The sequence below is a fragment of the Elaeis guineensis genome, chromosome 12 (assembly GCF_000442705.2).
Source record: "Elaeis guineensis isolate ETL-2024a chromosome 12, EG11, whole genome shotgun sequence".
NCBI lineage: Eukaryota > Viridiplantae > Streptophyta > Magnoliopsida > Arecales > Arecaceae > Elaeis > Elaeis guineensis.
Genome location: NC_026004.2, coordinates 71258998 through 71284433, shown reverse-complemented (window position 1 = coordinate 71284433; position 25436 = coordinate 71258998).

Below are 25436 nucleotides of genomic sequence, written 5' to 3'. Positions count from 1 at the left end.
CGAAGCCGAAAGTCCGAGGTCGGAGGAAGTCGGGCCCCCTTAGGGCCCCTTTTTGTCTTTCCGTCCTCCCATGTATATATTTTTTCTTCTATTGTTTCGTCTTGTTCTTGTCGTTTTACTTTTCTTTCTTTAGTCTACTGGGCTTTGTAGTGTATATTTTGTGAATGAAATGAAAAGAAGATTTTGTGTTACCTCGTCCGTGTGTTGTATTAAATTATCGTCCGCCGAACTTCTTTTATCTTTTGACTTGTCCGACGTCGATATCATTTGGAGGTGCCCAATCGTCGCCATGCTAATTTGCTTTTCTGGTCGTCCATGGCCATAGGCTCGAGCTCGGTAGTCTGAACTCTGCATTACCTTGAAGGGGTCATTATTTTCTTGGCCTGTGTCAAGAGCCTTCTTAGAGGTCGGGGGTGTTTAGTAGGAACTTCCCGTCCTTGTTGAGACGAGGTTCTCTAGGTCTTTGGTATGATTTGTTTTTCGTCTGTTGTCGGTGTAATTCGTCGCTTTCCTTCTTAATTTTCCTTCCCTTTCCTGATGAGGGTCTCCCCCCTACTTTTCATGGGGTCGCGTAGAGGTGTGGAGGTGCCATTGAGGGGACTTTTCCCTTTATCCAATCATGTTGGGTGATCGGGTTTTCGTCATTGTCAGGACGAGGTCCTCCTTCTGTTCTCGTCGGGGCTGTGGAGACACATAAAGGTCATTGTGAGGGCCTCTCCCCCCATCCAATCTAAAAGAATCAGGTCTTCGACTTTGCTCGTGTCAGGATGAGGTTTCCTCCTGTTCCTAACATGGCTGTGGGGGTATATTAGGGCGTTGTAGGGCCTCTCCCCCCATCCGGTCTAAAAGAACTGGGTCTTCAACTTTGCTCACGTTAGGGCGAGGTCCTCCTCCTATCCCTAACATGGCTGTGGGGGCGCATAAGGGTGTTGTCGGGCCTCTCCACCCATCCGATCTAAAAGAACCGGGCCTTTGACTTTGCTCATGTTAGGGCGAGGTTCTCTTCCTGTCCCAACATGGCTGTGGAGGCACATAAGGGCATTGTAGGGCCTCTCCCCCCATCCGGTCTAAAAGAACCGGGCCTTTGACTTTGCTCATGTTAGGGCGAGGTTCTCCTCCTGTCCCTAACATGGCTGTGGGGGCGCGTAAGGGCGTTGTAGGGCCTCTCTCCCCATCCGATCTAAAAGAACCAGGCCTTCGACTTTGCTCATGTTAGGGCGAGGTTCTCCTCCTGTCCCTAACATGGCTGTGGGGGCGTGTAAGGGCGTTGTAGGGCCTCTCTCCCCATCCGGTCTGAAAGAATCGAGCCTTTGACGTTGCCTAGGTTAGGATGAGGTTCTCTTCCCGTCCCCAACATGGCCCAGGGGGCATCCAAGGGCCGTTATATGGGCTTCTCCCCCGGTCCGATCTTAAAATAATCGGACTTTCATTTTTCTCGTGTTAGGACGAGGTTCTCCTCCTGTTCCTAACATGACCATGGGGGCACTCAAGGGCCGTTATATGGGTATCTCCTCCGATCCGATCTTAAAATGATCGGACTTCCATTTTGCTCGTGTTAGGATGAGGTTCTCCTCCTGTTCCTAACATGACCATGGGGGCACTCAAGGGCCGTTATATGGTCCTCTCCCCCGATCCGATCTTAAAATGATCGGACTTCCATTTTGCTCATGTTAGGATGAGGTTCTCCTCCTATTCCTAACATGACCTTGTTTTAATTGTTTGGATGGGTTATCCCCAATCGTAACAAATCCATGCCGAAAGGGAAAGACATGCGAAGTTAAAAGGAATTTTGATTCAAAGCAAAGTCGTGAGTAGTACGTTTACAGGTTTCTCGAGTTCCATGGTCGTGGAAGGTCTGCTCCTCCCTGAGGCCCTCCGGTGATGGAGTCGATGGTCCCGATTGGAGGCCGATCTCCGGGCTGCTCCTCCCTCCTTGGCGGTTCAGGTTGCGGCAGGGCCCTCGACCGATCTTCTCTACCCTCAGGCTGGCGTCGAATGAACCTACCGAGTCGACCTCGCCGGATGAGCTTCTCGATCTCATCTCGGAGCTGGATGCATTCCTCTGTGTCATGGCCGTGGTCGTGATGGTAGAGATAGAACTTATTGGGGTTGCACTTCCCGGGGTGTGTGCGCATCCTCTCTGGCCTAGGGAGCTTCTCTCTGACCTCCATCAGTACCTGGATCTTCGAGGCATTGAGGGGGGCGTAGTTGCGGAATCTTTTTGATGGAGAACCCCGTCGAACTTCGCAGTCCAGACTTTTCTACCTACGTACCCGAGGAGGAGTATGGACACGCTTGTGCCCGGGAGGAGTTCGAGAACATGGCCGAGCTTCTCTCGCCCCTTTCTCGACTGCGGGCTTACTCGAGTCTCCCACCTGCCATTCTCTCGCAGTCTCCTCATCCTTCATTTTGAAGGCTTCTTCCGCTCGGGCGTACCCTTCGACCCAAGCCAACAGATCAGTAAAGTCCCTGGGGTACTTCTTCTCCAGGGAGAATAAAAGGTCATTCTTCTGAAGGCCGCCTTTCAGGGCGGCCATTACTACCGATTGGTTCAAATTCTGGACCTCCAGCGCTGCGACATTGAAACGGTTGATGTAGGCCCGAATGGACTCCCCCTCTATCTGCCTGATATTAATAAGGGACTCTGAACCCTTCCGGGGGTGCCGGCTGCTGACAAAATGGGCCACAAATTGGTGGCTCATTTGATCGAAGAAAAAGATGGTACCCGGCTTCAGCATCGAGTATCAATTTCTCATCGCTCTCTTCAAGGTGGATGGGAAGGCTCGGCATAGAATGGCATCGGGTGCACCATGAAGCAGCATCATCGTCCGGAAGGCCTCCAGATGATCAACCAGGTCTGAAGTCCCATCGTAGCTTTCAAACTGGGAGAGTTTAAAGTTTGGCGGGATCGGTTCCTGCATGATCATTTGAGAAAAGGGAGGGTCAGTACAAATATCCTCACCATAAGCGGGGGGAGCGTGGTGGAGTTCCTCGATCCGCCGGTTCATCTCCTGGAGCCTCCGATCCAGAAAATCCTCGTGACTATGGGTCTCGAGGGTCCTCTGGCAGAATGGGGGTAGAGATCTTCCAGGGGTGGAGTCGTGGTCAGATTGGGGGCTTTCCACCCTTGGATTCGTCTTTCTGGGAAAGACTGGGTGGCTGGCCCAAGTGGCCCGTCCCGTCACCGGATTTTGGAGTTCTGACGATGCTCCTTCCGGTCGCACCGATGCCTGCGGCTACTACTACTGTTGCATAGCCTGCACAGCTTCAGTGAGGCCTCTGACCTGCTGCACCAGTAGGTCGAATTGCTCCGTGCCAACCGCTGTTGCTAGAGGAGGAGGTAGAGGCTGGGAGACTGGAGGTGAGGCCGGAGCCTGAGATCTGGCCCCAGAGGCCGTGGATCACCATGTGGATGCCTTGCGGGGAGGCATCAAGCGAAGATCAAGTGGGGGAAGGAGGAGTGGATGTTGGAGAAGATGACCAGAGGTGGTCCCGTTGAGCACTCCTTTAAGAACAAGGATACTGCGAAGACACAACCCCTTCCTCTAGCGCCAATCCTGTTGGTGCAAAAATCCACTAGCACTGGAGAAGCTGGAGTCGTGGTCGCCGTCGGGACCTACAAAAGAAGTCTAAACCGGAGGTGGGGTTGCTCCGACAAGACCCTCTGACGCTCAAGTCAGTTCTCTGCCTCAACAAGAATGGAGTGCTCGAACGAAAGTTTTAGCAGAGTTTCTAGATAAAAATGAGAGCTTAGAGAATAACGTATCTAGGGCCCCCTTTTATAGGCGAAAGGGGGCAGCAGACTGATAGCAACATCCGTAACCGTCTGGCAATGGGCTGCCCAGAGTCAGGCGGAGTTTGTTGCGAAGAGTAGTGGAGTGGGATCGTGGCCACCATCGGGACGTGCCACGTGGAGTCTGTTGCGGGTAGTGGAACGGCGTCCGTTGTCGCGACTTGCCAGGTGGTGGGAGGAATCGTACGGTATCCATCGCAGGGAGTGGAGCAGAATCATGGTCATTATGGTGATCTGCTAGGGAGTGATGGAGCCGTGCGAAATCCGCTGTAGGAGGTGGAGCATGGTCATGGCTGTTGCTGCGGCCTACCAGTGGGCCTAGGCCTGTCGGTCGAAGTTTGGCTGGAGTGTCTGGCGGGGAGAGGTGGCTAGCCATCTGTCTGAGAGGAGCTCGGAGTCCGGCTCCCGTAGGAGTCTGGATGAAGTCTTCTTGCAGCTGGAGTTGGGAACGAGACCCGGTTTCCGTAGGAGTCCGGGTAGAGTCTTCCTGCAATTTAAGTCAGGTGCGAAGTCCGGCTCCCGTAGGAGTCCGGACAGAGTCTACCTGCAATTGCAGTTGAGGGTGAAGTCTGGCTCCCGTATGAGTCCGAACGAAGTTTACCTGCAATTGGGATCGCGGGTGGAGTCCGTCTTTCGTAGGAGTCCAGACGAAGTCTGCCTGCAGTTGAAGCTGTGGGGACGAGGTCCGGCTCCCTAGGAGCCCAGGTGGAGTCTACCTACAATTAAAGTCAGGTGCGAAGTTCGGCTCCCGTAAGAGTCTGGATGGAGTCTACCTGCAATTGGGGTCGTGGGCGAAGTCCGGCTCCCGTAGGAGTCCGAACGGAATCTTCCCATAGCCAGAGCTGGGGACAGAGCCCGGCTCCCATGGGAGTCCGGGCGAAGCCTTCCAGCAGTTGAGGTTGGGGACGATGTCTGGCTCCCGTAGGAATCTGAACTAAGTCTGCCTGTAGCTGGAGTCGGAGATGAGATCTAGCTCCCGTAGGAGTCCGATCGAAGTCCACCTGCAATCAAGGTCAGGGATGAAGTCCGGCTCCCGTAGGAGTCCGGATGGAGTTTACCTGTAAGTGAAGTCATGGGCGGAGCTCGGCTCCCGTAGGAGTCCAGGCGAAGCCTTCCAGCAGTTGAGGTTGGGGACGAAGTCCGGCTCCCGTAGGAGTCCGGACTAAGTCTGCCCGTAGCTGGAGTCGGAGACGAGATCTGGCTCCCGTAGGAGTTCGATCGAAGTCCATCTGCAACCAAGGTCAGGGATGAAGTCCGGCTCCCGTAGGAGTCCGGACAGAGTTTACCTATAAGTGAAGTCATGGGTGGAGCTCGGCTCCCGTAGGAGTCCGGGCGAAGCCTTCCAGCAGTTAAGGTTGGGGATGAAGTCCGGCTCCCTAGGAGTCCGGACTAAGTCTACCCGTAGCTGGAGTCGGAGATGAGATCTGGCTCCCGTAAGAGTCCGGTCGAAGTCCATCTGCAATCAAGGTCAGGGACAAAGTCCGGCTTCCGTAGGAGTCCGGATGGAGTTTACCTGTAAGTGAAGTCGTGGGTGGAGCTCGGCTCCCATAGGAGTCCGGGCGAAGCCTTCCCGCAGTCGAGGTCGAGGACAGAGCCCGGCTCCCGTAGGAGTCCGAGCTGAGTCAACCTGCAATCAGAGTCAGGGATGAAGTCCGGCTCCCGTAGGAGTCCGGACGAAGTTTACCAGCAATCAAGGTCGAGAGTGGAGCCCGGCTCCCATAGGAGTCCGGGCGAAGCCTTTCCGCAGTCGAGGTCGGGGATGAGATCCGGCTCCCGTAGGAGTCCGGGCTGAGATCTGGTAGTTGTAGGAATCTACCGTTGGAGAAGTTCAGCCGTCGGCGGAGTCCGGAGTAGTTCGGATTGGAGTTGAACCTAGCTGGAAGAAGTCTGGAAGGGATTCGGGGAGCAGCTGATAGTCGTAGAAAGTCGGCTGTCGGCGGAGCTTAGTGAGCGCTCGGGGAGGTTTAATAGATAACTAGGGGAACTCATGTCGAAGGAGCTCGGGTGGTGTAGTGGGAGTTCGTCCGTCGGGGAAATTCGATCAGCACTGCGGGAATCCGGCTGTTGGAGAAGTCCGAGGAGATACCATTTGCGGTTGAAAGCCGGAGGAGTCTCGGGAGGGTCAATCCTGTTAAGAACTTCGGCTGAGGGTTTTTTATACCCAACAACGTACAATATGAGAAATGTGATTGCACTCCCACTGACCTTCTTATATACACAAAATTTCTCGGCGTTCTTGAGAAAATCAAATAATTTGATCGCATCATCAAAATAAAGATTTCAACTCTGAGAAGTTTGCTTTAATCCATATATGGACTTTTGTAGCTTGCAAATTCTGTGATCATCATCACCAGATGTGAAACCCAAAGACTGCTCCATATAGATATCTTCCTCAAGATATCCATTCAGAAAAGTAGTTTTCACATCCATCTATTAGATATTATAATCATAATAAGCTACAATAGCAAGCAGAGTACGGATGGATTTCAGCATGACTATGGACGAAAAGATTTTTTGATAATCAATACCCTTGCACTGGCTATAACTTTTGCCACAAACCTAGCTTTATAGGTTTCTACTTTATCATCGACACCTATTTTCTTTTTATAGATCTATTTACACCCAATGGGTATTATACCCTCGGGTGGATCCACTAAGGTCCATACTTGGTTCTAATACATCAAGTCAATTTCTGACTTCATTGTATCTAACTATTTCTCGAAATCGATATCAGACATCACTTCGTCAAAGGTATGGAGATCATCACCATGACCCTTATCTCCCATAAGGAATATTTTCTTTACTTCCTCCGTAAGCATACTCATGTATCTTTCAGGAGTTCGGGAGACCCTACTAGATTTACGAGTGTTGGAAATTGTATCCCAAAGTTAATCATCAGCCTGTTGATGGTTGTACTTATCATTGTAATTATATATGAATTATTGAATTAATAAATATTATTTGATTTTTTCATCATTGTATATATTTTATTTTGAACTCCTGTTATGCGATGAAGTTCTTAGGACTATTTGATTCGATATAGGAGGATATATCGTTTAGTCCTTAAATGAGTTCGCGACCAAATGATATATTATTACTAGGATGATAGTCATATCAAGTATAGGTTATTGTGTGCCATATAGGTTGGTTATCCTCTTAACCAAAGAGTATGAAGATGCTGGTATGGCATGCAGATAAAATATAAGAGTACATTTCACTGAACATGACCCACTCCGAAGTACTCTATTGTCAAGAGTCACTCTGAAGGGATATAGGTATAAGTGTCCCTCCGACCTGAGATCATCATGATGACTTGCAAGTAACTCACTATGCTTTGGTGCCAGACTACCTGAATTTTTAATTCAGCGATGAAAGATTTTTGGGCATAGTCAAGTACTTGTAAAGTCGATGTATGAGTCAAGATGGAATTGACCCCTCTGCATAAGTAGGAGTTAATATATCAGTGTATTTCAATTCAGTAAAACCTTGATCGGGATAATTCATGTGATGGATTTTAAAAATTAAAATACAATGTGGATGATCATATCAAGGTTGGCAATTAAACCCTAGGTCACCTTGAGTATTTGGGTCAAAGGAATGAATTATACGGTAACTATATTCAAATAAATTCTTGAGTATTGCTTAGCATACTTTTGATCTATCTGGACGTCGGGTACCATTGCTAGATGGTTACTCCGATTGGTACAGAAATCAGTTCTTGTGTTACCGACTTAGGTTCGAACTTATGGGATCACACACATTAGAAGTTTCTCTCTGATCACATAGCTAATCTGAAGAGTCTCAGTTAACAAAAACTTTGATGAAGAGTTCCACTGGATAGGGACTCTGCTGAAGAGTCCCATTGGACGGGGACTCTGCTGAAGAGTCCTACTGAATGGAGACTCTAGAGAAAAGTCCCACTAGACTTGGACTCTATCTTTAATGAAGGATTAATTAATTATTAGATTACTAATTAGCTCAATTTGATTAAGCATTAAAGTCTGGATTAAGTCTGATTGAATTTGATTCAATCAAGTCAAGTCTGATTAGGTTATGAGATGATCTAATCGATAAGAGAGAAATGATCCTGATTTGATCGGATCCATGGCTCAATTAATTTATTAATTTGATTAAATTTAATTAAGATTATAAGAACTTAAATAAATTAGATTCATCATATTTTATTTAAATCTAATTAGATTAGGTTTGAAAGAAATCTAATTGGTTAAACCCTAGAATCCCAAATGAGTAGGGCTCTATCCCTTGTGCCACCTAAATTGTCTCACACCTTTTCTCACCATACAAAATTAGTTTGTACATGAGAAAATCAAAAAATAATCCTTCTTTTGTTGCTCATTAAGGATAGAATTGGTTGGTTTTGATTTGAATTCAAATTAGTTTGAATTTCAACTTAAAACCTTATCCATATCCTTCCACACGTTGGTTGCTTTTGAAGGAGTCTATTGTATATGAGAAAAGGAGATCTTTCTAATTGATTTTTATGCCTAATTTTCTCTGATAAGTCTCTTTTTAAGTTAGATAAGGGTAAAAAAAAGTTGGAGTTGAATTAAAATTTAAAAGAGTTTGAGTTGCAACAAACTCCAGTTCCTATCTTGTTTTATCTGATTTGTGCGACAACCATAAAAAGGCCATAATTTTGTGTGTCAAAAGAAAAGAGCTATTCACCATGAGATATCAGAGAGAAATAAGGTCAAAAACACATTTTGGGAGATGAGGATTGGGTGGGTTTCCTTCCTCCTGGGCATGAACAAAAGAGGAGACCATTCTCCTCTTAGGTGAGAGACCTAGAACTGTTCTAAGTTTTTGGGTGAGAGAAAAACTAAAGAGAAGAGAGTCTTCATCTAAATTTTCTTTATCATCCAGCATCCTTCTCTGATCCATCTTCAATATCAAAAAGATTCAAGATGATTGAAGAAGGAGATCAAGTCAGATCTACCATCAGAAACTGACTACGTGAGCTAGCACTCTCACAGAGAGCTGATCGGTCCGAAAGGGCTTCGTGTGGACCATCCATAGAGGTCAGACATTTGTGTGGCTACTCGACATCAGTAAGAGCTTCGTACTATACTTACCAGTAGTAGAGATTATCAATCCATTAAAAGGTGATAAGTTCGAAACTCTACCGACATAATCTAAAGGTTAGATCAAATTCAGGGCATCGATGTGATCGATGCAGTTTTCTATTTTATTTCAGATTTTATATGTAAATTTTTCATATCATAGATCCTTAATAGTAGTTTAGATCTAATCTAAGATATATTTATAAGATTAAAATATTTAATCTTTTATTATTTCACTGTAAAATTTTAAAAATACATGCTTTGAATTATTCATTTTTTTCTTCATATGGTATCAGAGTAAAGTTTCTTATGACATGAATTTTTTTGCATATAATCTGATTTTAGTTATTTAGATTGGATCTAAATAGTTAATTTTGAATCTAAGTAGTATAGTAATCTAATTGGATAGATCTTCATAGCCATCCGATCATAAGAGAAATTAGGATTTCACTATCCTATTTACCCATTCGATGGGATCTCCTATGGCGTGTAGGGATGCTGCACGATTTTTTTCATGATGATAAACAATGAAAAAAATTTTAAAATTTTATTTTAAATCTAAAATAATATATATTAAATCTAAAATTAAAATTTTGATCATTAGATGATTGATTGTAAAAATATTTTATAAAATTGAAAACTGTTTTCAAACACTGAACCCAAATCCATATTAGCCCAAAACTTAATTGAGAATTAAACAATCTAAATTTGAGAATCAAAGATCTAAGGCATTAATTTCATAACTCATGGGTTAATGGGTTAGCTAGAGTCAAGTCCATTTAACTAGATTAGACCTAGGATTAGAAATCATTGATAATGGACCATGTTAGTAATTGATCAAATCTAATTAAAAGTTAATTCTGATTGGATCAATTTTTTCTCTTGATCAATTTCAATAGTTGTAATTAGTCAAGTCCATATCTTTGATTAGACCAATATGGACTTTGATCGTAGTTCTGTGGTCAAATCTAAGTCTATAAGTTAATCAAATTGAAAATGACTAATCAGTTGGTGTCTAAGGTAAGTATGACAGCTTTAATCGATGGTCATTAATTGGGAGCTACTCATATAGATTGAGTCTATGACGAGTTAATAACATCCCTCCCATTGATCTCATTTATCTGACCAATATGGTGAATCATATTTTGATTAGATCACTTAATGATTGGAGTTGATCCATGCTAACTAAAAAATCAGTATGACTGATTTAGATGTCCCTAGTTCAACTTATCTTAAGTCCTCTTTATGACTTGGTGAAGCCAGTAAAAAGATTCATGACTAGTTGGCTGGACCAGCTTACGCCTGATCTTCTTCAATCTGATTTGGTGAAGTCAGTGAGAGGATTAAGATTAACTGGTCAAGTCTCATCTCATCTCTCAATTCAACTAATTAAATCCTCTAAAATTGTTAAGTCCCTAAAATGAAATAGTTAGGATGATAACTAGATCATAGCCTCCCATTAAGTTAGATGATAATGAGTCCAATGGTTTAGATGATCATTGGAGGCACCACACGTCTGGTGCTCATCTGGCTGTCGAAATTATCATTCATAATATGTTGTTTTAGTTGTATATTTCTGATGATGGTCAGATTGGCCGAGTCATACTCAGGTCTGGTCACTCGTTTGTTAGATACACTAAATTCTGACATGTTAATGATTAGATCTAACCAGAACCTTTAGTGGAGGTGTCACACGCTTGCTGAAGAGGTGTCTGAAAAAAAATTGAATACTAAAAATTATTTAATGAAACAATTAGTTAAAAACCTATCCGTGGGTACACAAGGGTTGGTCAAGCCACACTCGGGCCCATGTGCAGTCTATATGAATTCTAGTACCCACTAAAGAATTAGTGTAATTTCTCGAATTGAAGGTAGAGGCTATCAATTCTAATAAAATAGTGGGAGAATCTTTAGACTAAAATTTATATCTTTATGCTTAATTAATTCATATACTAATTAAGTTTTGATTTTTCTTTTACAGTCATGGCCACCACCTTGTCGCTCCGATCACAATTGGATAGTGATAAATTGGTGGGATCAAATTTTGATAGCTGTTATCGAAAGCTCAAAATAGTCCTGGAGCACGAATGAATCTTGTATGTATTGACAAATTCGACATCTAAGGAGCCATCTCCGAATGCGCGTAGCACGGTCAGAGACACTTATCAGAAGTGGCTCAACGATCGAACTATGATTCATTGTATTATGCTGGAGGCGATGAATGATGAGTTTAGCCATTGTTTCAAGAATGCTCAGCCACAGGATATGTTACAAATACTGAACAAGTCTTTTGGCACAACCGACGATGTTGAGAGGCACAAGACTAGTTGTGCCATCTTCAATGCTCGAATGAGGGAAGGAGCATCAGTCACTGATCATGTATTATACATGATCGAGATGATTGAGCACCTAAGTAAGCTCAACTTTCTCCTGCATGAGCAGTTGGGAAAAGATGCTATTCTGAACTCTCCGTCCAAGTCCTACCTTGCTTTCCTTACTCATTTTTGAATGATAAAGCCTGCAGTTAACTACCATGGTTTACTGGGGTTACTATAAAACTTTGAGAAAGATCACCTGCTCCAAAAGGAGTCAGTGAATATTATGGGAGGATCTTCTGTAAGATGTCGATCTTTTGAGAAAGGAAAGAAGAACAAGAAAATGGTGCAAAATGCTGGGGCACCCAAGCCCAGTCAGAGCAAGAAACCCAAGTCCAATCAGAGTCAGGCGAAATACTTCTACTACAAGAAGCAAGGTACTGAAAAAGAAATTATCCTCAATATATTGCCTTCCTAGATCCGAACAGATCAAGAAAGAAGCAAGTTGTTGCTGGACAAGATAATTATATGATAACACCTTATAATTTCTCAATTTATGATTTCACTATCTGAGTATTAAATACCAGAAGTTTTTTTAATATTTGTAATTCGTTGCAGGGTCTACAGGTCAATAGAAGATTTGAAGAAGGTGAAAGATTTCTCAATGTTGGAGATGGAAAATCAGTTCTAGTTCTAGCGTTAGGGATTATTAAGCTTGTATTCAAATCTAATATAATTATTCTAAGTGAATGACACTTTTATCCTTCTTTTTTATTGAATATTATTTCTGTAGGCCTTTTGGCCATGTATAGTTATGAAATTTTAATAAAAAAATAATTTTAATATCATTATGAATGGTGTTAATGTGATGAATGAATAACTGAATAATGATATTTATATATTATCACAACCTATTAGTGTAATGTACACATCCAACAAATGCCCTAGAATTAGTGATGTCTCTGATATCTACCTTTGGCATTGTAGGGTAGACCATGTTAATAAGAACAGAATAAATAAGTTGACACAAGAGAGAATCCTCAAAATCAATGATTATGAATCACTCCCAACCTGTGGGTCCTATCTTCTTGAAAAAATGATCAATTCATCTTTTACTAAAAAAGATGAGTGAGCCAGTGAAGTTCTAAGTCTGATACATACAAATGTATGTGGACCTATGAATACTAGTGCCAATGGTGGATATTATTATTTTATTATATTTACAGATGACCTATCGAGAATGGGCATGTCTACTTAATGACACATAAGTCAGAATCATTTGAAATGTTCAAATGATTCTGTAATGAAGCAAAGAAATAAATTAGAAAGAGTATTAAAACTCTTCAGTCTGATCAAGGAGGAGAATATCTCTCTAATGAGTTTCTGACATACTTAGAAGAGAATGAGATTCTCTCATAATAGATCTCTCCTGAAATACCACGGCATAATGGTGTATTAGAAAGGAGGAATCGAATCCTGTTAGACATGATTCGGTCCATGATGGGCTTTACAAGTCTATCAATTTTTTTTTGAGGATACACACTCGAGTCGGCTTATTATATTTTAAATAAAGTTTTGAATAAGTCTGTAAGTAAAATATCACATGAGATGTGGACAGGACGTAAGCCAACACTCTCTCACCTGAGGGTTTGGGGATGTCCGGCTTATGTCAAACGATTGAAAACTAACAAGCTTGGATCTAGGTCTGATAAATGTCTATTTATAGGGTACTCAAAAAAGATCAAGGGATATTACTTTTATCTTGCTGATGAACAGAAGGTGTTCATTAGTAATAGAACAATCTTTTTAGAAAAGGGGTTCCTTGGTGAAGGAACTAATACCTCAAAGATTGAACTTGATGAAGTTCGATCAATAGAAGAACCAATACAATCTAGTAAACCCATAGAGTTAAACTTGATTAGATCAAATCCGAAATCTATTGTAAAAATATTTTTAAGGAGATTCGATAGAGTATTGCATCAATCAAATAGATAATACGATTTTTTAGTCCGAGATGGAGATCCAGTTAAACTCGATGAGAACAATGAGAATCCGATCACCTATATGGATGCGATGCAGAGGTTTGACTCTGATAAATGGTTGGAAGCTATGAAATCCGAAATGGAGTCTATGAAAATCAATAATGTATGACATTGGTTGACCCATCTAAAGGGATAAAATACATAGGGTGTAAGTGGATCTTCAAAAAGAAAAAGGGTACAAACAGGAAGGTGGAGATCTATAAAGTCCATCTGTTTGCCAAAGATTACCATCAGCATTATGGTATTGACTATGATGAGATATTTTCTCCTGTGGTAATGCTTAAGTCTATTTAGATTATGCTTGCGATAGCAGCACATCTAGACTATGAAATCTGACAAATGGATGTAAAAATAGTCTTCCTAAATGGAGAGCTAGAAGAAGAGATGTATATGGTACAACCTAAAGGTTTCATATCCACAAATGAGTCTAAGGTGTGCAAGCTTCAAAGGTCCATCTATGGACTTAAGCAGGTATCTCGAAATTGGAACATGCATTTTGATAAAGTGATCAGAACGTATGGCTTCATTATAAATGGAGAAGAACCCTGCATATACAAATGGGTTAATAACTCTGTGGTAGTATTTCTTGTTTTATATATCGATGACATTCTCTTAATCGAAAATGACATCCCTGCATTACAGAGAATAAAAGTTTGGTTGTCATCACAGTTCTCCATGAAAGACTTGGGAGAAGCATCCTTTATCCTTGGGATGAAGATCTATAGAGAAAAATCTAAAAGGTTACTTGGATTATCTCAATCGATGTACATTGATATTGTGCTGAAAAGGTTCAGCATGGAGAATTTTAAGAAAGGCTATCTTCTGATAGGCCAAAGAATTTCTCTCTCAAAGAGTGATTGTCCGATAACTTCTCAAGAGAGAGCATATGAGTCGAATTTCATATACTTTGACAGTGGGATCTATTATGTACGTCATGATATGTATGCAATCGGATGTGGTATACTCATTAGGAATAGTGAGAAGATACCAGCCCGATCCAGGTGAGAATTACTGAAAGGTCGTAAAGACCATCCTTAAGTATTTGAGAAATACTAAGGATCAGTGGCTTATCTATGGAGAATCCGACCTAAAACTTATGAGATTTACAGACTCTAATTTTTAGTTGGATCATGACGACAGCAAAAATATGTCAGGATATATTTATACCTTGAATGGTGGAGCAATCCACTGAAAAAATTTCAAGCAGCACACTATGGCCAACTCTATTTGTGAGGCAGAATATATCGCGGCATCCGATGCTGCGAAAGAAGCTATGTGGCTACAAAAGTTCATCAACGAGCTCGAAGTGGCATCCTCCCTTGATGGCCCCATCTTGTTATACTGCGACAGTACTGGTGCCATTGCTCAAGCGAAGGAGTCGAAGTCACATTAGTGGACCAAGCACATTTTGCGCTGCTACCACCTGATCCGAGAGATCGTGAATCGAGATGACGTCGAACTTCAGAAAATCGATGGAAAGGAGAACCTGACCGACCTATTTACTAAAGCTCTCGATGTCAAGGAGTTCGAAGACTATAAATCAAAGATGGATATATGATACTGCACCGATTGGCTTTAGTTTAAGTGAAAGTTGTTGGAAATTGTGTCCCAAAATCAATCGTCAGCCTGTTGACGGTTGTGCTTATCATTGTGTACATCTCATTTTGATCTTCTGTTGTGTGATAAAGTCTTTAGGACTATTTGATTCGATATAGGAGGATATATCATTTAGTCCTTAAATGAGTTCGCGACCAAATGATATGCTATTACGAGGATGATAGACATATCAAGTGTAGGCCGTTGTGTGCCATATAGGTTGGTTGTCTTCTTAACCAAGGAGCGTAGAAATGCTTGTATAGCATGTAGGTGAAATATAGGAGTACATTTCACTAAACGTGACCAACTCCGGATCACTCTGCTATCAAGTGTCACTCCGAAGGGATATAGGTATAAGTGTCCCTCCAATCTGAGATTATCATGGTGACTTGCAAGCAACTCACTATGCTTTGGTGCTAGACTATCTGAATTTTTAATTCAGCAATAAAAAGTTTTTGGGCATAGTCAAGTACTTGTAAAGTTGGTGTGTGAGTCAAGATAGAATTAATCTCTCCAAATAAGTAGGAGTTAATGTATCAGTATGTTTCAATTCAGTAAAACTTTGGTCGGGGTAATTCATGTGATAGATTTTGAAAATTAAAATATAATGTGGATAACCATATCAAGATTGGCAGTTAAACCCTAGGTCACCTTAAGCATTTGGGTCAAAGGAATGAATTATATGGTAACTATATTCAAATAGGTTTTTGAGTATTGCTTAGCATACTTTCGACCTATCCGGACATCGGGTACCATTGCTAGATGGTTACTCCGATTGGTACAAAAATTAGTTCCTGTGCTTCCAGCTTAGATTCAAACCTATGGGGTTACATACATTAGAAGTTTCTCTCTGATCACATGGCTAATCTGAAGAGTCCCAGTCAACAGAGACTCTGGTGAAGAGTCTCACTTGATGGGGACTTTGCTGAAGAGTCCCACTGGATGGGGACTCTAAAGAAGAGTCCCACTAAACTTGGATTCTATCTTTAATAGAGGATTAATTAGTGATTAGATCATTAATTAGCTCAATTTGATTGAGCATTAAAGTCTGGATTAAATTAAATTTGATTCAATCAAGTCAAGTCTGTTTAGGTTATGAGATGACCTAATCGGTAAAGGAGAAATGATCCTGATTTGATCGGATCTATAGCTCAATTAATTTATTAATTTGATCAAATTTAATTGAAATTATAAGAGCCTAATTAGATTAGGTTCATCATATTTTATTTAAAACTAATTGGATTGGATTTGAAAGAAATCTAATTGGTTAAATCCTAGAATCCCAAATGAGTAGGACTCTATCCCTTGCGCCACCTAAATTATCTCATACTTTTTCTCACCATACAAAATTAGTTTGTCATAAGAAAATCAAAAAATAATCCTTCTTTTGTCGCTCATTAAGGATAGAAATTGATTGATTTTGATTTGAATTCAAATTAGTTTGAATTTCAACTTAAAACCTTATCCATATCCTTCCACATGTTGGCTGCTTTTGAAGGGGTCTATTGTATACACTAAAAGAAGATCTTCCGAACTAATTTTCATGCTTCATTTTCTCTGATAATTCTCTCTTTAAGTTAGATAAGGATGAGAAAAAGTTGGAGTCAAATTGAAATTCAAAAGAGTTTGAATTACAACAAACTCCAGCCCTTATCCTGTTTTATCTGGTTTGTGCGACAACCATAAAAAGACCATAATTTTGTGTGCCAAAAGAAGAGAACTCTTCACCATGAGATACCAGAGAGAAATATGGTCAAAAACATTTCTTTGGGATATAAGAATTGGGTGGGTTTCTTTCCTTCTTGGCATGAACAAAAAAGGAGACCATTCTCCTCTTGGGTGAGAGACCTAGAATTTTTGGATGAGGAAAAAATTAAAGAGAAAAGAGTCTTCATCTAAATTTTCTCCATCATCCAGCATCTTTTTCTGATCCATCTTTGACATCAAAAAAGTTCAAGATGATCGAAAAAAAAATCAAGTCAAATCTATCATTAGAAGCTGACTGCACGAGCAAGCACTCCCACGGAGGGCTGATCGGTCCAAGGAGCTTTGTGTGGACCTGTTGGGAAATGTGTCCCAAAAAGCCAATCGTCAAGTTTTTGACGGTTGAGCAACCAAGTATTGTAATTAATTTGTTAATAAATAAAATATATTTGGCATCTTCATCATAAGCTTTCATCTTCTAATGAACTCCGTTGTTATGATGAAGTCCTTAGGACTATTTAGATTCGATAAAGAGAGGATTTATCGATTAGTCCTTAAAACTGTTCACGACCAAATGATAAGCTGTTAATAAGGACGACAGCTTCTATCGAGCATAGGTCGCTGTAGGCCATATGGGTTGGTTGTCCTCTTAACCAAGGAGTGTGGAGACACTGGTATGGCATACAGGTGAGATGTAAGGGTACATCGTCATTGAACGTGACCAACTCCAGAGCATTCTGCTGTCGAGAATGTCTCTGATGGGATATAGGTATAAGTGTCCCTTAGACTTGAGATCACCTCAGTGACTTGCAAGCAACTCACTGTGCTTTGGTACTGGACTAACTGAATTTCTAATTCAGGGACGGAAGGCTTCTGGGCATAGTCAAGTACTTGCGAAGTCAGAGTGTGATCGAGATGGGATTGACCACTCCAAGAGTTGGAGAAGAATGAGTCGCTGTATTTCAATTTAGCAAAACCTTGGCCAGGGTAATCCATCAGATGGATTTGATATTTTGAAATACAATGTGGACAACCTGATCAGAGTTGGCAGTTGAGCTCTGGGGTGTCCTATGATCATTTTGGTCAAGGGGATGAATTATATGAAAACTATATCCGCATGGGTTCTAAGGATGTTGTTCTACACATTCGACTTATCCGGTCGTCGGGTACCATTGCTAGATGGTCACTTCGATTGGTATAGGAATTTGTTCCTATGCTACCAGCTTAGGTTCGGACCTATGAGGTCACACACATTAGAGTTCATGATCCGATCAGATGGTTGATCAACGATTAAGAATCGTTCTAGGGTTAAATGATCAATACGATTGACATTTAACCCAGTGCAAGTGTTGCAGGAGGATCGATTAGCAATTCGATTGCTAATTGGCTTAATTTGATTAAGCCAATGGGATGAGATTAAGTCTAATTAAATATGATTTAATTAGATTTGGTTTGGGCTTGATTGGATCAAGTCCAATTGGTTTATTGGATAAGCCAAGTGCAAGGAAAAATCTAGTCCTAGTTCAACTAGGACTTGGGTCAATCTAATTTCTAATTTGATTAGAAAATTAAATCAGATTTAAATATAATTTAATCTGATTAAATTAGGTTCTTAATTGGGTTAAGACCTATTTTAATTGGGTTGATCTAATTTTGATTTGATTTGGTTTGGAAAACCAAATTAAAACAAGTTATGAGACAGAATCCTAGTAGGACTAGGATTCCACCTTGCGCCACATAAACCTTCTCCACGCCCTCTCTCTTATTCAACGCCAATCTCCACTTATTTTGTGCGACAAAAGCCCTCTCCCATATCTCTCTCACGTTCACAAAAGGTCTCCTCTCTTCTTTCTTACATGGAAGGTGATTTGGATCAAATCTAAAAGGAATAAGTTTGGATTTTGAATTCTATGAGATAGAGTTTTAGAAATCCAAAACTCTTTCAATTTTGCACCGAATTTATCCAAATTTTTTTTGAAATTTTCGTGGCTTTTAGGGTTTACATTGTATACTCTTTTCTGGTGATCCATGCATGAAAATATGGAAAAGGTGCTCAAGAGTTGGGCATCCCTTAACTTGCCATGTTTGGATAAGCCTTGACTAGGTGTTTGATCTAGACAAGGACTCTATCATATCTCTCTATATAAGACGAGTTTCTTCGTGAAATTTTAAAAGGAGATAGATATTTGAGATACCTTTCTTCCATCCAAAAATCAGAGAGAAATACCTTTGGGTCATGGAGATATAAAAGATGTAAGTTTGGGTGTCTAGAGAGAAAAACGTGAAGAAGAAGAGGGTCTTCTTCTAGGGTTTTTATTTTCATATCTTTCCTCCTTCCATCTTGAGTTTCCTGAGAGCATCTCAGATCTGAAACTCCTCCTTCTACTTTTCATCTTTAGAAGAGTCTAAATCAAGAAGAAGGAGGCACCTGATCAACCATCAAAGAAGGATCAGCGCAGTACTAGCATACTGTGCTGATTTCCTGAAGCAGGACTTCTGATCGAGATTCGTGGGCTCGTGTGGACGACTCCTAGAGGCCGGACATGTGTGCGGCTTGCAATATCATCCTTAAGCCTGGATCAGCGAGGTTAGAGCATCTAACTTGCAAGGTAATAGATCTGATCTATTATTTAATACATACATTAGATGTAGCTAGTATAGAAACATGTTGATATGATCAACATGTAGTTCTTACTATATTTATATATATTTTAATTTTTGATTTAATGCTATGTAATAATCATGTAATAGGATCTTAGATCTAGGGATTTTCTGATCTTAGAAAATAAATTTTGATTTATTTTAGTCTTCCATTGTATGATCTTGAAAAAGTTTCAAGATCTAACCTCGAAACCCTAGATCTGGTTCCTACAATTGGTATCAGAGCCTAGGTTCTTTATTACATGATTATTTATACATGCTTAGATTATTTCTTAGATTAGATCTAATTTATAATCTGATTATTAAATCTGAAATTAAAATTTTAGATCAATCACAAACTGCAAGGTTGTCCTGCTGTAAGGTTTACCCCTTACAGTGCAAAGATTGTCCTAGTTTGTGTAGATCTATCTTTAATCATAAATTTGTTAGATATGATCTAGATTAAATTTATGATTTATTAGATTTAAAAGATGTTTAAATCTGAAATAAAATCTCTTTGTTAATAATTTTTGTGCAAAGAAATTGTTTAAAGTTGAAATTATTTCAATTACATGAACCTGTTTAGATTAGATCTAAAGTAGTTTCATGTTTATTTCACTTGCATCTTGATTATGAATCAAACATGCAATATGATTGGTAGAATCATATTGTAAAATTATTTTACAAATATGAAAATGATTTTTTGAAAAGCCGAACCCAACCCTCAGCCCAAAACTTAATTAAGAATTAAGAAGTTGTTTGATTAGGTTCTAGGATTGTGAATTGAAGAACCTAAGACACAAATCATAACACATTGGGTTAATGGGTTAGTGAAAATTAGGTCCATTAATTGGGTTAGACCTATGGTTAGATTAAAGATGGACTTAATTAGAGAATTGACTAAATCTAATCAATTGTTGTCTTAGATTAGGTCAAGGATTCTCTAGATCAATTACAATAGTTGTAGTTGGTCAAGTCCATGTCTTTAATGAGAACCAAATGGACTTGATTCTTGGCTAAGCGGTCTAGCACGAACTGTTAGGTTGATCTAATCGAAACTAATTAAACCAGTTGGTGTCTAAGGTAAACCAGACCGATGGTTTTTAATTGGGAGCCCGCTTACCTGGCCATTCATGATGGTGTCTAAGGCAAGCTTTGGCAGACCCTCCCACTGATCGAACTTACCTGGCCTCTTGGTGAAATTATGTTTTGATCGGATCACTTGACTATTCGAGCTGACCCATGTCAGCTAGGTAAATCAGTGTGACTGATTTAGGTGCTCCTAGACCAGCCCTTTTAATGGTCTCCCTTAAGCTGACTTGGTGAAGTCAGTGGGAGGATCATGATAAGCTGGTTCATCTGACCTCATCCTCTATATTATTTAAATCCTCTAAAATTATTAGGTCCTTAAAATGATAAAGTTATGGAGATAACTGAGTCATAGCCTCCCATTAAGGTGTTTGATAATGAGTCCATGAACTCAATAATCATTGCAGACCCAAAGGCCTGGTGCTTGTTGACTAATGGAATTATCACTCATCATATGATGACTTGGAAGTATCTCTCTAATGGTGGTTAGGTGAGCCAACCAAAGTTGGGCTTAATCATTCGTTGGTTAGATACACCAAGTATGATCATGTTAATGGTTGGACCTAACTGGATCCTTACAGTGGAGGCCAAAGCCTACTGATTAGGTTTCTGGGGCAAAATTAAAATTACTAGAAATTGTTTAGAGAAACAATTGGTTATGAACCTACCCTTAGATGTACATGGGTTGGCCAACCAAAGTTGGGCTTGTGTGCAGTCTAAGTGGATTCTAGTACCCGCTAAGAAATTAGGGTAATTCCTCGAATTGAAGGTAGAGGCTACCAATTCGAATAAAATAATGGGAGAAACCTTTTGATTAAAGTCCAAATCTTTAGGTTTAATGAATCAATTACTAATTAGGTTATGGTTCTCCTTTGTGCAAATATGGCCACTTCCCTATCGCTCCGATCATTGTTGGACAATGATAAGTTGGTGGGACCCAACTTCGGTAGCTGGTACCGAAAGTTGAAGATAGTCCTGGAGCATGAACGGATCCTATATGTGATAATGGATCCTGCACCTGAGGAGCCAGCTGTCAATGCACGTGGAACAGTTAGAGATACTTACCAGAAGTGGCTCAGTGACCGGACCATGGTGCGCTGTATCATGCTGGCTGCTATCATGAGCGACGAGTTCAGTCACAGATTCGAGACGGCTCAGCCAAAGGACATGCTTCAAGTGTTGGAGGATACCTTTGGCACACCCGATGACGTAGAAAGGCACAAGACTAGTTGTGCCATCTTCAACGCCAAAATACGGGATGGAGTCTCTATCACTGATCATGTATTGTACATGATCGAGCTGATGGAACGATTGAGCAAGCTCGGCTTTTCCTTGCATGAGCAGCTTGGGAAAGATGCAATACTGAACTCGCTGCCCAAGTCTTGTCTTCCATTCCTCACTCATTATAGAATGACAAAGCCTGAAGTAAACTACCATGGGTTAATGGGGTTGCTTCAGAACTTTGAGAAGGATCACCAACTCCTCAAGGAGTCGGTGAACTCAGTGAACTCAATGGGAGGTTCATCTTCTGGTTCTCGACCCTTTGAGAAAGGAAAGAAGAACAAGAAGAAGAAAGTCAAGAAGGTGCAAGTTCAGGCTGGGACATCTGTGCAGAGCCAGACCAAAAAGATCAAGCCTGATAAGAGTCTATTCTACTGGCAAGCACCCTAGATTAGATAGTGTGTCAAATATCTACTTATGGCATTGGAGGCTAGGTCATATAAATAAGAACAGAATAAACAGGTTGACTCAAGAGGGAATCCTCAAAGTCAGTGATTGTGAATCGCTTCCAACCTGTGAGTTCTGTCTTCTTGGTAAAATGACCAAGTCACCTTTTACTGGAAAAGGTGAGAGAGCTACTGAGCTCTTGGGCCTAGTACATACTGATGTATGTGGGCCCATGAGCACCAGTGCTAGAGGTGGATATTTCTACTTCATAGCTTTCACGGATGACCTATACCTATATGGATATGTCTATCTGATGAAACATAAGTCGGATTCATTTGAAATGTTCAAATGATTCTGAAGTGAAGTAGAAAAACAAACTGGGAAGAGTATTAAAACTCTTCGATCTGATCGAGGAGGAGAATACCTTTCTAGTGAATTTCTCACATATCTAGGAGAGAATGGGATTCTCTCCCAATGGACTCCTCCAGGAACACCACAGCATAATGGTGTGTCTGAAAGGAGGAATCGAACTCTGTTAGACATGGTCTGATCCATGATGGGTTTTGCTAGCTTGCCGATATCCTTCTGGGGATATGCACTCGAATCGGCTTGTTATCTATTAAATAGAGTTCCAAGTAAGTCTGTAATTAAGACTCCATATGAGATATGGACGGGACGTAAGCCAGCACTTTTACACCTTAGGGTCTGGGGGTGCCCGGCCTATGTCAAACGATTAGTCACAGACAAACTTGGACCTAGATCTGACAAATGCTCATTCATAGGGTACCCCAAAGAGATAAAAGGATATTTTTTCTACCATGCTGATGTTCAAAAGGTGTTCGTCAGCCTTAAGGCAATCTTTTTAGAAAAGGAGTTCCTTGGTGAAGGAACTGTTGCCTCTAAGGTTGAACTTGATGAAGTTCAACAGGTAGAAGGACCGACATCAATAGCTGAACCTGAGTCGGATATGATTAGATCAGATCCGGAGCCCAATATACCTGCACCATTAAGGTGATCTGGTAGAGTACCCGTCAGCCGGACAGATACTACGGTTTCTTGATCTGGGACGGTGATCCCATTGAACTTGATGAGAATAATGAGGATCCGATCACCTATATGGATGCTATGCAGAGACCTGATTCCGAGAAATGGCTTGAAGCCATGAAATCCGAAATGGAGTCCATGAAGGTCAACGATGTATGGACATTGGTTGACCCACCTAAAGGGGTTAAACCCATTGGGTGTAAATGGGTCTTCAAAAGGAAGAGGGGCACAGACGGAAAGGTGGAGACCTATAAAGCCCGTCTGGTTGCCAAGGGGTATCGTCAACGTTATGGTATTGACTATGACGAGACTTTTTCCCCTATGGCAATGCTCAAATCCATTCGGATATACTTGCAATAGCTGTCCATCTGGATTATGAGATCTGACAAATGGATGTAAAGACAGCTTTCCTGAATGGAGAGCTGACTGAAGAGGTGTATATGATACAACCTGAAGGGTTTACATCCACAGATGAGTCCAAGGTGTGCAAGCTTCAGAGATCCATTTATGGATTGAAGCAAGCTTCTTGGAGTTGGAACATGCGTTTTGATAAGGTGATCAAAACGTATGGCTTCATTAAGAATGGAAAAGAGCCCTGCATCTATAAATGGGAAAATGATCCAGTTGTGGTATTCCTTGTCTTGTACGTGGATGACATTCTCTTAATCGAGAATGACATCCCCGTACTACAGGGAATAAAAGTTTGGTTGTCATCACAGTTCTCCATGAAGGACTTGGGTGAAGCATCCTACATCCTAGGGATGAAGATCTATAGGGATAGATCTAAAAGGATGCTTGGGTTATCCCAGTCCATGTACATAGACACTGTGCTGAAGAGGTTCAGCATGGAAAATTCCAAGAAGGGCTATCTACCGATAGGCCATGGAATTTCTCTCTCTAAGAAGGATTGTCCGACAACTCCTGAAGAGAGAGAGCGTATGAGTAGAGTCCCATATGCTTCAGCCGTGGGATCTATCATGTACGCCATGATATGTACAAGACCAGATGTGGCATACTCACTAGGAGTAGTGAGTAGATACCAATCTGATCCTGGAGAAGATCACTGAAAAGTGGTTAAAGCCATCCTTAAGTATTTGAGAAATACTAAGGACCAATGGTTGGTTTATGGCGAGTCAGATCTGAAACTTGTGGGGTTCACAGACTCCAGCTTCCAATCTGACCATGATGATAGCAGGAGCGTGTCGGGTTATATCTTTACTCTGAATGGTGGAGCCATCTGCTGGAAGAGTTCCAAGCAGCATACTGTGGCAGACTCTGTTTGTGAAGCGGAGTATATCGCAGCATCAGATGCCGTGAAGGAAGCTGTGTGGCTGAGGAAATTCATCAACGAGCTCGGAGTAGCACCCTCCCTCGATGGTCCAGTCCTGCTCTACTGCGACAGCACTGGTGCCATAGCTCAGGTGAAAGAACCCAAAGCACATCAGCGGACGAAGCACATCTTGCACCGCTTCCACCTGGTCCGAGAGATCGTGGATCGAGGTGACGTCGACCTTCAGAAGATCGACTGAAAGGAGAACCTAGCCGACCCCTTCACTAAAGCCCTGGCAATAAAGGAGTTCGACAACCACAAGTCGAAGATGGGTATTAGATACTGTGCCGAGTGGCTTTAGGACAAGTGGGAGTTGTTGGGAAATGTGTCCCAAAAAGCCAATCGTCAAGTTGTTGACGGTTGAGCAACCAAGTATTGTAATTGATTTGTTAATAAATAAAATATATTTGGCATCTTCATCATAAGCTTTCATCTTCTAATGAACTCCGTTGTTATGATGAAGTCCTTAGGACTATTTAGATTCGATAAAGAGAGGATTTATCGATTAGTCCTTAAAACTGTTCACGACCAAATGATAAGCTGTTAATAAGGACGACAGTCTATCGAGCATAGGTCGCTGTAGGCCATATGGGTTGGTTGTCCTCTTAACCAAGGAGTGTGGAGACACTGGTATGGCATACAGGTGAGATGTAAGGGTACATCATCATTGAACGTGACAACTCCAGAGCATTCTGCTGTCGAGAATGTCTCTGATGGGATATAGGTATAAGTGTCCCTTAGACTTGAGATCACCTCAGTGACTTGCAAGCAACTCACTGTGCTTTGGTACTGGACTAACTGAATTTCTAATTCAGGGACGGAAGGCTTCTGGGCATAGTCAAGTACTTGCGAAGTCAGAGTGTGATCGAGATGGGATGACCACTCCAAGAGTTGGAGAAGAATGAGTCGCTGTATTTCAATTTAGCAAAACCTTGGCCAGGATAATCCATCAGATGGATTTGATATTTTGAAATACAATGTGGACAACCTGATCAGAGTTGACAGTTGAGCTCTGGGGTGTCCTATGATCATTTTGGTCAAGGGGATGAATTATATGAAAACTATATCCGCATGGGTTCTAAGGATGTTGTTCTACACATTCGACCTATCCGGTCGTCGGGTACCATTGCTAGA